The sequence below is a fragment of the Oncorhynchus mykiss genome, chromosome 31 (genome assembly GCF_013265735.2).
Source record: "Oncorhynchus mykiss isolate Arlee chromosome 31, USDA_OmykA_1.1, whole genome shotgun sequence".
NCBI classification, from domain to species: Eukaryota; Metazoa; Chordata; class Actinopteri; order Salmoniformes; family Salmonidae; genus Oncorhynchus; species Oncorhynchus mykiss.
The window spans coordinates 37,878,545-37,890,806 of NC_050571.1; the positions used below are offsets into that span (position 1 = coordinate 37,878,545).

The 12,262-nt window shown below is 39.6% G+C and overlaps 1 long non-coding RNA gene across 2 annotated transcripts in view; it reads left to right on the plus strand.

Moving 5' to 3' along the window:
• LOC110505122 overlaps positions 1–9,499 on the plus strand; it is a 73,234-nt gene extending 63,735 nt beyond the window's left edge. For both annotated transcript variants that reach the window (XR_002470686.2, XR_005041180.1), the window contains exons 3-4: positions 539–568; positions 9,036–9,499. This is a non-coding gene — a long non-coding RNA (uncharacterized LOC110505122). The remainder of the gene's footprint in view (positions 1–538; positions 569–9,035) is intronic.
• Positions 9,500–12,262: the final 2,763 nt, after the last annotated feature.

Genomic DNA, 12,262 nt, shown 5'->3' on the forward strand with positions numbered 1-12,262 from the left:
AATAGAAAAAGAGAGTCAACCAGTAAAATACTACTTGAGTAAAAGTCGAAAAGTATTTGGTTTTAAATATACTTTTACTATCAAAAGTAAATGTAGTTGCTAAAATATACTTAAGTATCAAAAGTAAAAGTTAAAGGATTAATAATTTAAAATTCCTTAGATTAAGCAAACCAGAAGACAATTTTTTATTTATATTTTTTATTTACGAATAACAAAGGTCACAATCCAACACTCAGACATCATTTACAAACAAAGCATTTGTGTTTAGTGAGTCTGCCAGATCAGAGGCATTAGGGATGACCAGGGATGTGATGTGTGCGAATTGGGCCCTTTTCTGTCCTGCTAAACATTCAAAATGTAACAAGTACTTTTGTATGGAGTAAAAAGTGCATCACTTTCTTTAGGAATGTAGTGAAGTAAAAGTAAAAGTTGTCAAAAAATAAATAATAAAGTAATGTACAGATACCAAAAAAACTACTTAAGTTGTCACACCCTGATCTGTTTCACTTGTCCTTGTGCTTGTCTCCTCCCCCTCCAGGTGTCACCCATCTTCCCGATTATCCCCTGGGTATTTATACCTGTGTTTTCTGTCTGTCTGTGCCAGTTCGTCTTGTTTTGACAAGTCAACCAGTGTATTTCTCCATGCGCCTGCTTTTTCCTCTTCTCTGTTTTTTGCTAGTCCTCCCGGTTTTGACCCTTGCCTGGCTTGACTCTGTACCCGCCTGCCTGACCATACTGCCTGCCCTGACCTCGAGCCCGCCTGCCACTCTGTACCTCCTGGACTCTGACCTTATGATCTTTTGCCTGTCCACGACCATTCTCTTGCATGCCCCTTGGATACTAATAAATATCAGAGACTCTAATCATCCTCCTCCAGTGTATGCATCTGGGTCTCGCCCTGTTCCCTTATAGTAGTGCCCTTTAAAGTAGTACTTTAAACAATTTTTACTTAAGTACTTTACACCACTGAATGTTGTATGTAGCAAGATATTGCATCAAAATGTCATTTAACCCAGGGGATGTTGTCTGGGGGTGCCGTGAATAAAACAAGAGCGACTGAGAAGATTAAGAGATCTGATGGGTGCTAAAATGATATAAATTGTTTGTAGACGGCAGAAACCCCATGTCCATAGAGTTTGTAGGTGCTAGTGAGGGAAACTGTCTGTTCACTGTTGAAATTTGATTATAGTATGTGAAGAATAAGCCTGGCCAAATATTATTTCAATACCGTGCTACATGTCTCTCATAAGTTCTCTTCGATATTGGTAAAAACAAGTCTGGTAAATGATCCCTGTGCAAATAGTTGTGCTCAGAATTATCAACCATCATAGATATTGTCCGATTTATTCAAGCTAATGTATAAATAGGACTGTTATGGCAGTTCCTTATAACCACTCACAATTGTCCCCATAACCTCCAAATGCTCATATTCAAACAGTAACACCAAATGGAATTGAACAGTTGGCTGTACAAAGCAAAGGGCAAGGGGTTGCTTTCTCACAAGTAAGAAGCAGGACAACACAGTGGATATGGCATGACTGTTAGGATTCTCTTTCAAAGTTGTTTAGATTCTTGGTCATGCATGAGGCGTGATATTGGAAACAGCAAGCTAATTTGACTTGAACTATTGTGACTTGAGATACTTGTGTTTGGTTATAAGATCCCTTATCTTACTGCTTCAGCGAGGTGACTTTGCCCTCCTGTTTGCCTGTCTGTCAGCTGAGAGAGAGGAAGTTGTACGAGCGGATTTATATTGCATTTCCCGTCCCTTATTGTTATTTTGGGGGCAAATAACAGATTGCTCCTCCACTCGCAGGCAGCAGTACAAATCACTCTGTGTGTAATCAATCCTTTAGAAAAAAGTCAGTGTGCCCGCTGCTGGACTCAAAATGTAATAAACGTGACATTAGGGATGCGGGTATCATTCACTTGATGAATTACAGAATGTATAACGTTTATGGAAATGATCATCGACTGATCATCCGTCACAATTTATTTGTGCTCAGTGCTACTGTGGCCCCGGACTAAAATGTTATAATGTCATGAGTGTGCAGCATGTTGTCAATGCTGGCCGTGGCCTTACAGCAGTGGGTCTCTTTAGCTCTGGTGTATGTCACGTCGTCCATCCATTCAACAATGGAGTGGACTGTGGAAATGATAATTGGTCAATTGACTGGTCTGCGTGTCCATTGGCCAATGAAAGTGCCAGGCCACGATTATGCACTTGGGACACTTGCTATGAATACAATTGCTTCACTATGATAAGACAATTTACAAGCTATTTCCATGTGTGCACAACCTTTAATTTGTATGCAAATATGTAAAAGGGGGCTTGTTAGCCTTGTGTGAGTATGTATGTGTTATGCAATGGTGGAAAAAGTACTCAATTGTCATACTCGAGTAAAAGTAAAGATACTTTAATAAAATGACTAAAGTTAGTCACCCAGTGAAATACTACTTGAGTAAAAGTATTTGGTTTTAAATGTACTTGAGTATCAAAAGTAAACGTAATTACTAAAAAATAGTTATCAAAAGTTAAAGTATTAATTATTTCAAATTCCTTATATTAAGCAAACCAGATGGCACAATGTTATTCTTTTTTTTATTATACAGATAACACCTGTGGTGGCATCAATAATAAACAGATGAGAATATGATCAAAACATTTAGTCCACCCTATCCACACGGTGGAATAGAATCCCCGAGTTATGAATACATTAGAATATGATTAAACCCATGACATCTATCATTTGCACCACACTATGTTACATTTTGGTAAGCAATAAATCCCAGTTATGTCAATAGAGCTCACTAGACTTCAATTTATGAAAATTGCATGGAATATGAAGATTCACAAAGGACCAGACTCAGTGAATGCTGTGTGATGGAGCCTCTGGAGAGTTTCAAATCTCTGCTGCAGGAATGTAGGATCATAATGGAGAACATATCTCTTCATTAACTGGGGGTAGGAGGAGTGCAGTACAGCGCAGTATGGTTCAGGCACTGATGTATGGCTCTCTCTCCATTATGTTGTCTCTGCACTTTCAGCACACAGTAGTGTATCTCATACATGTGTAAAAACAAGTTCAATTTCTTGGTAGAGCAAAGGTGTTTGGCAGAATGATGGTTTTATGTAAACGCTGCATTCCAAATACTTTGCATTATGTTGAGAAAAAAAAAGAACAGTTATATTAGGCGTTGTTAACGTTTTGGTGAGAGTGACTGTTACAATTTACTATTATAAACACTCCATGAATTTGGCAGGTCAGAAATCAATTGGTTCTCTCGCAATATAACATGTACACATTCAAAATGATATTCAATAATCTTTCTAGCTGAGTTAATGTCAATACAAAACACAGCAATGTACTTTAGGCTACATGAAGCTGTGGCATTTATTTCAAGTGACATCTTTCAATTGACACTTCTTTCAAAATCCTATTTTGTGCAACAATGAGCCCGTCAGTCACATTTACTTAAATCAAATCAATACAAATGTTATTGGTCACATACACATGTTTAGCAGATGTTATTGCAGGTGTAGCAGTAAAATCTAACAATTTCACAACAATACACACAAATGTAAAGTAAAGGACTGTAATTAAGAATATATAAATATTTGGATGAGCAATGTCGGAGCGGCATAGACTAAAACAAGGTATAATAGAATACAGTATATATGCTAAATTAATGCAAAATATGTAAACATTATTAAAATGACTATTGTTCCATTATTAAAGTGGCCAGTGATTTCAAGTCTATGTATATAGGGCCGCAGCCTCTAAGGTGCTAGTGATGCCTATTTAACAGTCTGATGGCCTTGAGATATAAGTTGTTTTTCAGTCTCTCGATCCCTGCTTTGATGCACTTGTACTGACCTCGCTTTCTTGATGATAGCGGGGTGAACAGGCAGTAGCTCGGGTGGTTGTTGTCCTTGATGATGCTAACATGATTGATGATTTATAGCAGTCAAATACATTTCTGCTCCTGTGACTGATTGTATATCCTTAAATGGGAGAATGGTCAGTCATTGGTACAGTGCCTTGCGAAAGTATTCGGCCCCCTTGAACTTTGCGACCTTTTGCCACATTTCAGGCTTCAAACATAAAGATATAAAACTGTATTTTTTCGTGAAGAATCAACAACAAGTGGGACACAATCATGAAGTGGAACGACATTTATTGGATATTTCAAACTTTTTTAACAAATCAAAAACTGAAAAATTGGGCGTGCAAAATTATTCAGCCCCTTTACTTTCAGTGCAGCAAACTCTCTCCAGAAGTTCAGTGAGGATCTCTGAATGATCCAATGTTGACCTAAATGACTAATGATGATAAATACAATCCACCTGTGTGTAATCAAGTCTCCGTATAAATGCACCTGCACTGTGATAGTCTCAGAGGTCCGTTAAAAGCGCAGAGAGCATCATGAAGAACAAGGAACACACCAGGCAGGTCCGAGATACTGTTGTGAAGAAGTTTAAAGCCGGATTTGGATACAAAAAGATTTCCCAAGCTTTAAACATCCCAAGGAGCACTGTGCAAGCGATAATATTGAAATGGAAGGAGTATCAGACCACTGCAAATCTACCAAGACCTGGCCGTCCCTCTAAACTTTCAGCTCATTCAAGGAGAAGACTGATCAGAGATGCAGCCAAGAGGCCCATGATCACTCTGGATGAACTGCAGAGATCTACAGCTGAGGTGGGAGACTCTGTCCATAGGACAACAATCAGTCGTATATTGCACAAATCTGGCCTTTATGGAAGAGTGGCAAGAAGAAAGCCATTTCTTAAAGATATCCATAAAAAGTGTTGTTTAAAGTTTGCCACAAGCCACCTGGGAGACACACCAAACATGTGGAAGAAGGTGCTCTGGTCAGATGAAACCAAAATTGAACTTTTTGGCAACAATGCAAAACGTTATGTTTGGCGTAAAAGCAACACAGCTCATCACCCTGAACAACCATCCCCACTGTCAAAGAATGGTGGTGGCAGCATCATGGTTCGGGCCTGCTTTTCTTCAGCAGGGACAGGGAAGATGGTTAAAATTGATGGGAAGATGGATGGAGCCAAATACAGGACCATTCTGGAAGAAAACCTGATGGAGTCAAAATGCAAAAGACCTGAGACTGGGACGGAGATTTGTCTTCCAACAAGACAAGGATCCAAAACATAAAGCAAAATCTACAATGGAATGGTTCAAAAATAAACATATCCAGGTGTTAGAATGGCCAAGTCAAAGTCCAGACCTGAATCCAATCGAGAATCTGTGGAAAGAACTGAAAACTGCTGTTCACAAATGCTCTCCATCCAACCTCACTGAGCTCGAGCTGTTTAGCAAGGAGGAATGGGAAAAAATGTCAGTCTCTCGATGTGCAAAACTGATAGAGACATACCCCAAGCGACTTACAGCTGTAATCGCAGCAAAAGGTGGCGCTACAAAGTATTAACTTAATAAGGGGGCTGAATCATTTTGCACGCCCAATTTTTCAGTTTTTGATTTGTTAAAAAAGTTTGAAATATCCAATAAATGTCGTTCCACTTCATGATTGTGTCCCACTTGTTGTTGATTCTTCACAAAAAAATACAGTTTTATATCTTTATGTTTGAAGCCTGAAATGTGGCAAAATGTCGCAAAGTTCAAGGGGGCCGAATACTTTCGCAAGGCAATGTACATGCAAATGCATCAGTCAAAGGCAAGCTTAAAAGCCATCCATCATTCAAACTGCTCAACTGAACTTATTTCTGATGTCAGGTGGTGTTTGTATGGAGGTTGTTTTTCAGTTGTGTTTCCCCTTGTTGGTATTTGTCCCTTGGATTTTACTTGGATGACTTTTCATGTTTCCAATATACCTCCTTGTTTTTGTTTCATATTTTATTTCCTTTTCACCACCCCAATTAACTGTGTAATTCTTTATCTGCAAAGTGAACAACTTAATTGCATGAAATTAGATCATGAACTATTCCTTGTCATTTCATGGTGTATTGATTAGTTAAAAGGGCAAGTCTGACTCAAAAAGGTTAAAACCCCTACATCTTTCAAACTAGGTTTCAACACAGGTCAGTGACGTAACATCTAAGGCTTTTCCCTCGGGCAAAATTCAAATCCCTTCCGTATAACCAAAGGTGAAAGCGTTTTTTTTGTCCCTTCTGAATGAATGCATTTCCGCATGAAAGGAGATGTTCTGTCCAATCCTTTTATACAGTTCCATTTAATTGTGGAGCACAATACTGTATCAACAAAAGGCTATATCCAATACAGTGTGTGGATAACACACTGTGCATACAGTATAGTGATCATAGCCATTGATACTCTGATGTAGCTATCCATGTAACTGGCAAAAGAAGCCGTTATTCTGAACATAAAGATACCCTCAGTGTTTGATTCCACAATGGCAAATTCCCAGACAGTGGAGGGAAAGTGAATTAATCATTTTTCAATGTTGCTTTATAATGTCCAGTAGTAACTCCACTGTCCACGATGGCATGGCCCATTTTGTTTTCTCTGGTGAGTCAGTGCATCTGTAATACACATGGAGTCTTGGATATATTTTTTAATGTATGTATGAAGTTTGTAGTTTATATTTTGAATATGCATATAAATGCAGGGTCAGGTGCAGAAGCAACAGAGAATAGTACAGAAAGTTGGTATACTTAAAAAGTTATACACGGTGGGCACCAGGAAGAGTTTGCGCTTTTAGGAGTATTCCATTGGTTCAATTATGTACAATAATAAATAATGCATTATGATTAAAAGAGTGAAAATTATAATTTGAGCTCACGACACGTGTCAAGTTTGTCCATCACTGCACTACGTAGTCCATGTACTGTATGTGGATATGACTATTATCTCCAATAGAGGGCATAGTAGACTGTATGGACATGTTAGTGCTTATGACTGTAGTAGAGAAACCCAATACTTCCAGTAGTTCTTAATTTACAAGTTCACCCATGACTCTGTGGCCGCACACGACTCGAACACCAACATCATGTATGCTGACAAGACTGTGGTTGATCTGATCACCAACAGCTATGAGACAGCCTATAGGGAGGTCAGTGACCGGGCAGTATGGTGCCACTCTTTCCCTCAACGTCAGCAAGATCAATGAGCTGATCGTGGACTACAGGAAACAGGGTTAACTGTTTGGGGTTGTTTGGAGGTTTTTGGGGGATCATTTGGGCTGTTTTAGGTGCTTGAACTTTTTAGGGCTAGGGGGCAGTATTCGGAAATTCGGTTGAATGACGTGCCCAAAGTAAAAGTAAGTAGGATATGCATATAATTATAGCATTGGATAGAAAACACTCTGAAGTTTATAAAACTGTTAAAATAATGTCTGTGAGTATAACAGAACTGATATGGCAGGAGAAAACCTGAGGTCAAGCCACCCAGAAAAAAATTAATTCAGCCCACCACTGTTTCCAATGGCTGTCATGTTTAATATGAAGGGAAAACCTCCCAGATTGCAGTTCCTAGGGCTTCCACTAGATGTCAACAGTCTTTAGAAAGAGTTTCAGGCTTATTTTGGGACAAATTAGCTAGAATTTGTAGTTTTTCTAAGTGGCTCCCATTTTGGCTGTAGTGTTTTCATGCGCGTGGATGAGAGCGCGTTCTTTGTTGTTTATCTCCGGCAAAGACAATAACGATTCTCCGTCTTAAATTGTATAATTTATTTAAATATTAGGGTACCTGAGGTTTGATTATAAACGTTGTTTGACTTGTTTGGAGAAGTTTATTGGTAATGTTTGGGATTTTGAAGGAGGGAAACCGGTGGATTATTGAATGAAGCGCGCCAGCTAAACTGAATTTTTGGAGATATAAAGAAGGACTTTATCAAACAAAATGATCATTTGTGATGTAGCTGGAGTGCCAACAGAAGAAATGAGGCATTTATTTTATCACTATTTCTGACTTTTGTGGCGCACCTGCCTGGTTGAAAAACGTTTTTAATGGTTTTGTGAGTAGGGCGCTGCCCTCACCAGAGCATGGTGTGCTTTCGCCATAAAGCCTTTTTGAAATCTGACACAGCGGCTGGATTAACAAGAAGTTAAGCTTTTTTTCTGATGTATGACACTTGTATTTTCATTAATGTTAAATATTACTATTTCTGTAATTTGAATTTCACCTGATGTTGTCGAGGTGGGTCGCTAGCGCCACGCCTAGCCATAACATTAAAGGCACAGTCAATTTAGTGTATGTAAACTTCTGACCCGCTGGAATTGTGATAAGTGAATCTGTCTATAAACAATTGTTGGAAAAGTTACTTGTGTCATGCACAAAAGTTGATGTCCTAACAGACCTGCCAAAACTATAGTTTGTTAACAATACGTTTGTGGAGTGGTTGAAAAACAAGTTTTAATGACTCCAACTTAAGTGTATGTAAACTTCCGACTTCAACTGTATCTGCACATCAATTTCAGGAATGTAAACATCTGCTCCTGTGCGCCCACTCTCTGGGTCCTTGGATCCATCTGTGAAAACCCGTAAATTATTATTTTTTTTAAACGGCCTCCCGAGTGGCGCAGCGTTCTAAGGCACTCCATCACAGTGCTAGCTACGTCACTACAAATCTTGGTCTTATACCAGCCTGTGTCGGAGTCGACCGCGACGGGGAGACCCATGAGGTGGCGCCAATTGGCCCAGAGTCGCTAGGAGAGGGTTTGGCAGGTCGGGATGTCCACTAGTCGTGGTCTAGCGACTCTTGTGGCGGGCTGGGCGCATGCACGCTGACACGGTTGCCAGGTGTCGGGTGTTTCCTCCAACACACTGGAGTGGCTGGCATCTGGGATAAGCGAGCGTTGTGTCAAGAAGCAGTGTGGCTTGGCGGGGTTGTGTTTCAGAGAATGCACAGCTCTCGACCTTCGCCTCTCCCAAGTCCATACAGAAGTTGCAGCAGTGGGACAAGCCAGTAACTACCAACACTGAATTGGGGGAGAAAAAAGGGGGGGGGGAGAAATCTCTACCAATGTAATTGTCAACCAGTTTCCCTATATCACTGACTTCTGACTAATCTTTCCTTTTCTCTACCATGGTTAGATCAACAACAGGATCTGGCAGTAACCATGGAGGAACATCCCCTTTCACCACAGAAGGGCTAACCTCCAACTCCCTGAAACCACTCATCAGCAAGCTTTACAACTGTCCAAACAAAACCACTGCCTTGTCTACTAGTATATTCCTAACAGTAATCTAAAACACTAGCAGCCATTCAACAACCTTTCAACCTAACCGAATAAGCTAAAGACAACTTTTTACACCATATATCCAAAGGCATCTCACCTGCCTCCACTAGTAAGGCACATACACGTGTTGATTTAAATGCACCAATACATATCCTTAAAGCTTTATGCTGGATTCTGTCCAACCTCTGAAGCCAAGTTAATTTGCTAAATTGTAATTACTCCACTACTATGGCCCATTTATTGCCTTACCTCCTCACGCCATTTGCACCCACTGTATATTGACTTTTCTTTTTTTCTATTGTTTTAGACTGTACGCTTGTTTATTCCACGTGTAACTCTGTGTTATTGTTTGTGTCACACTGCTTTGCTTTATCTTGGCCAGGTCGCAGTTGTAAATGAAAACTTGTTCTCAACTAGCCTACCTGGTTAAATAAAGGTCAAATAAAAAAATGAATAATAAAAAAAGACTTCGCCACTGTCCCATGAACTTTACACCCGTAATCAATTGTTGTCCTGATCCGAGCTCTATAAATATCCATAAAATATTTTGTCTATCAACACCCCATTCAGAACCAGAGATCACCACCTTCTTACACTTTTTTTCAACATTTTTGACATGATCTTTCTATGTATATTGCTAACTCCACCATAGACCCAAATATTCATATTTAGAAATCCTCCCCATAGACTGTCCATACAGAAACAACTGTATATTATGAGCATCTTTCTTCTTCAAGAAGAACATACTTGACTTTTCCACTAACAATTTAAAACCTCAGTCAATCGACCATCTTTCAACATCCATTATAGCTTGTTGAACAGATTTGATCACATGAGAGACATTCCTTTCCCTCTTCCATATAGCTCCATCATTACATAGGGAAGCCTCAATACACGTACCTTCATTCGAAAACACATCGTTAATCATAATTTTGAACAAAAATAGGGCTGATAGCAATGCCTTGAGGAATACCATAGTCTAATCCATAGGCAACAGATAAAATGGATCCTATTTTAACTCGAAAAGAGTGATTAAATAAAAAGGCCAAAACCAAGTTATATAATCTCCCACCAATACCAAGAATTTCCATCATAATCAGTAGGCCTTCTCTCCACATAGTGTCATAAACCTTTTCAATGTCAAAAAAAGACAGTAGCCGCTTTATTGCTCACCTTTACTACGGCATCCAAAGTAGATCTACCTTCACAGAATACACTTTGGCATTGACTCAATAAACCTCTATGTTCCAGGAAATATGACAATATGTTGACTATCATCTTTTCAATTAGTTTATACAAGTTAGAGGTCAGTGCTATTAGTTTAGAACCATCAGCACATGAAGGGTCCTTACCAGGCTTTACAAAACGTAATATTACTGCACGTTTCCAACCAGAAGGAATAACCCCCTCACTCCACATCTTATTAAATAATTACAGGAGAACATCTATGACCTCATCAGGTAGATGCTTAAACATTACATAGCACAACTGATCGTGACCTGAGGCTGTATATCCACAGCCTATGAATTAATGTATGGTAAAAACAGCTTCAAAATAAGAGTCAACAGTATCCCTTTTTTTATACACATTAACATGAGCATTTAAAATCTCACACATTGCTTATATACTTTGTCCAAAGTAACCCCACTACCCTATCTAATGTCTTCCCCAACAAGTCAGCTTTTTCTTCATCAGTTATGTTCATTTTTTGACCCACAACCAAAACTGGAATTTGAGTGGACTTGCTTCTTCCAGTCATCTTCTTCAACATAGACCATACATCCCCCAGCTCAGTACCCTTGCCTATTGTAGAGCAGAACTGTCTCCATGTGTTTCTCTTCACAGACTTAATGACCCTATGTACTAAAGCACTCTTCCTTTGGAAATCAAGTAGATTCTCACAAGTCATATTCCTCTGTAAGCCCTAACAATTGTCAAAGACTCCAGTCACCCAAGTCATAGACTGTTCTCTCTGCTTCCGCACGGCAAGCGGCACCAGAGCGCCAAGTCTAGGACCAAGAGGCTCCTTAACAGCTTCTACCCCCAAGCCGTAAAACTGCTGAACGATTAATCAAATGTTCACCCAGATTATTTCAATTTTGTTTTTACACTGCTGCTACTCGCTGTTTAGCCGCAGTGCAGTCTTCAGTCCACCAAGGAACCGCCTTCCTTTTCTCACCCCTTTCACTCACTGGTACATATAAATTCACAGCACTCAAAATCAGAGGTCACAAAGACAGCATATACATCAACTGGCCTCTATAAAGACAACTCTCCATCAATGATCACCAAACTTCTCAGTCTGCTTCCTGAAAGCACCTACTTCTGAATGGTACCCTACAGTGCCTTGCGAAAGTATTCGGCCCCCTTGAACTTTGCAACCTTTTGCCACATTTCAGGCTTCAAACATAAAGATATAAAACTGTATTATTTTGTGAAGTATCAACAACAAGTGGGACACAATCATGAAGTGGAACGACATTTATTGGATATTTCAAACTTTTTTAACAAATCAAACTGAAAAATTGGGCGTACAAAATTATTCAGCCCCTTTACTTTCAGTGCAGCAAACTCTCTCCAGAAGTTCAGTGAGGATCTCTGAATGATCCAATGTTGACCTAAATGACTAATGATGATAAATACAATCCACCTGTGTGTAATCAAGTCTCCGTATAAATGCACCTGCACTGTGATAGTCTCAGAGGTCCGTTAAAAGCGCAGAGAGCATCATGAAGAACAAGGAACACACCAGGCAGGTCCGAGATACTGTTGTGAAGAAGTTTAAAGCCGGATTTGGATACAAAAAGATTTCCCAAGCTTTAAACATCCCAAGGAGCACTGTGCAAGCGATAATATTGAAATGGAAGGAGTATTAGACCACTGCAAATCTACCAAGACCTGGCCGTCCCTCTAAACTTTCAGCTCATACAAGGAGAAGACTGATCAGAGATGCAGCCAAGAGGCCCATGATCACTCTGGATGAACTGCAGAGATCTACAGCTGAGGTGGGAGACTCTGTCCATAGGACAACAATCAGTCGTATATTGCACAAATCTGGCCTTTATGGAAGAGTGGCAAGAA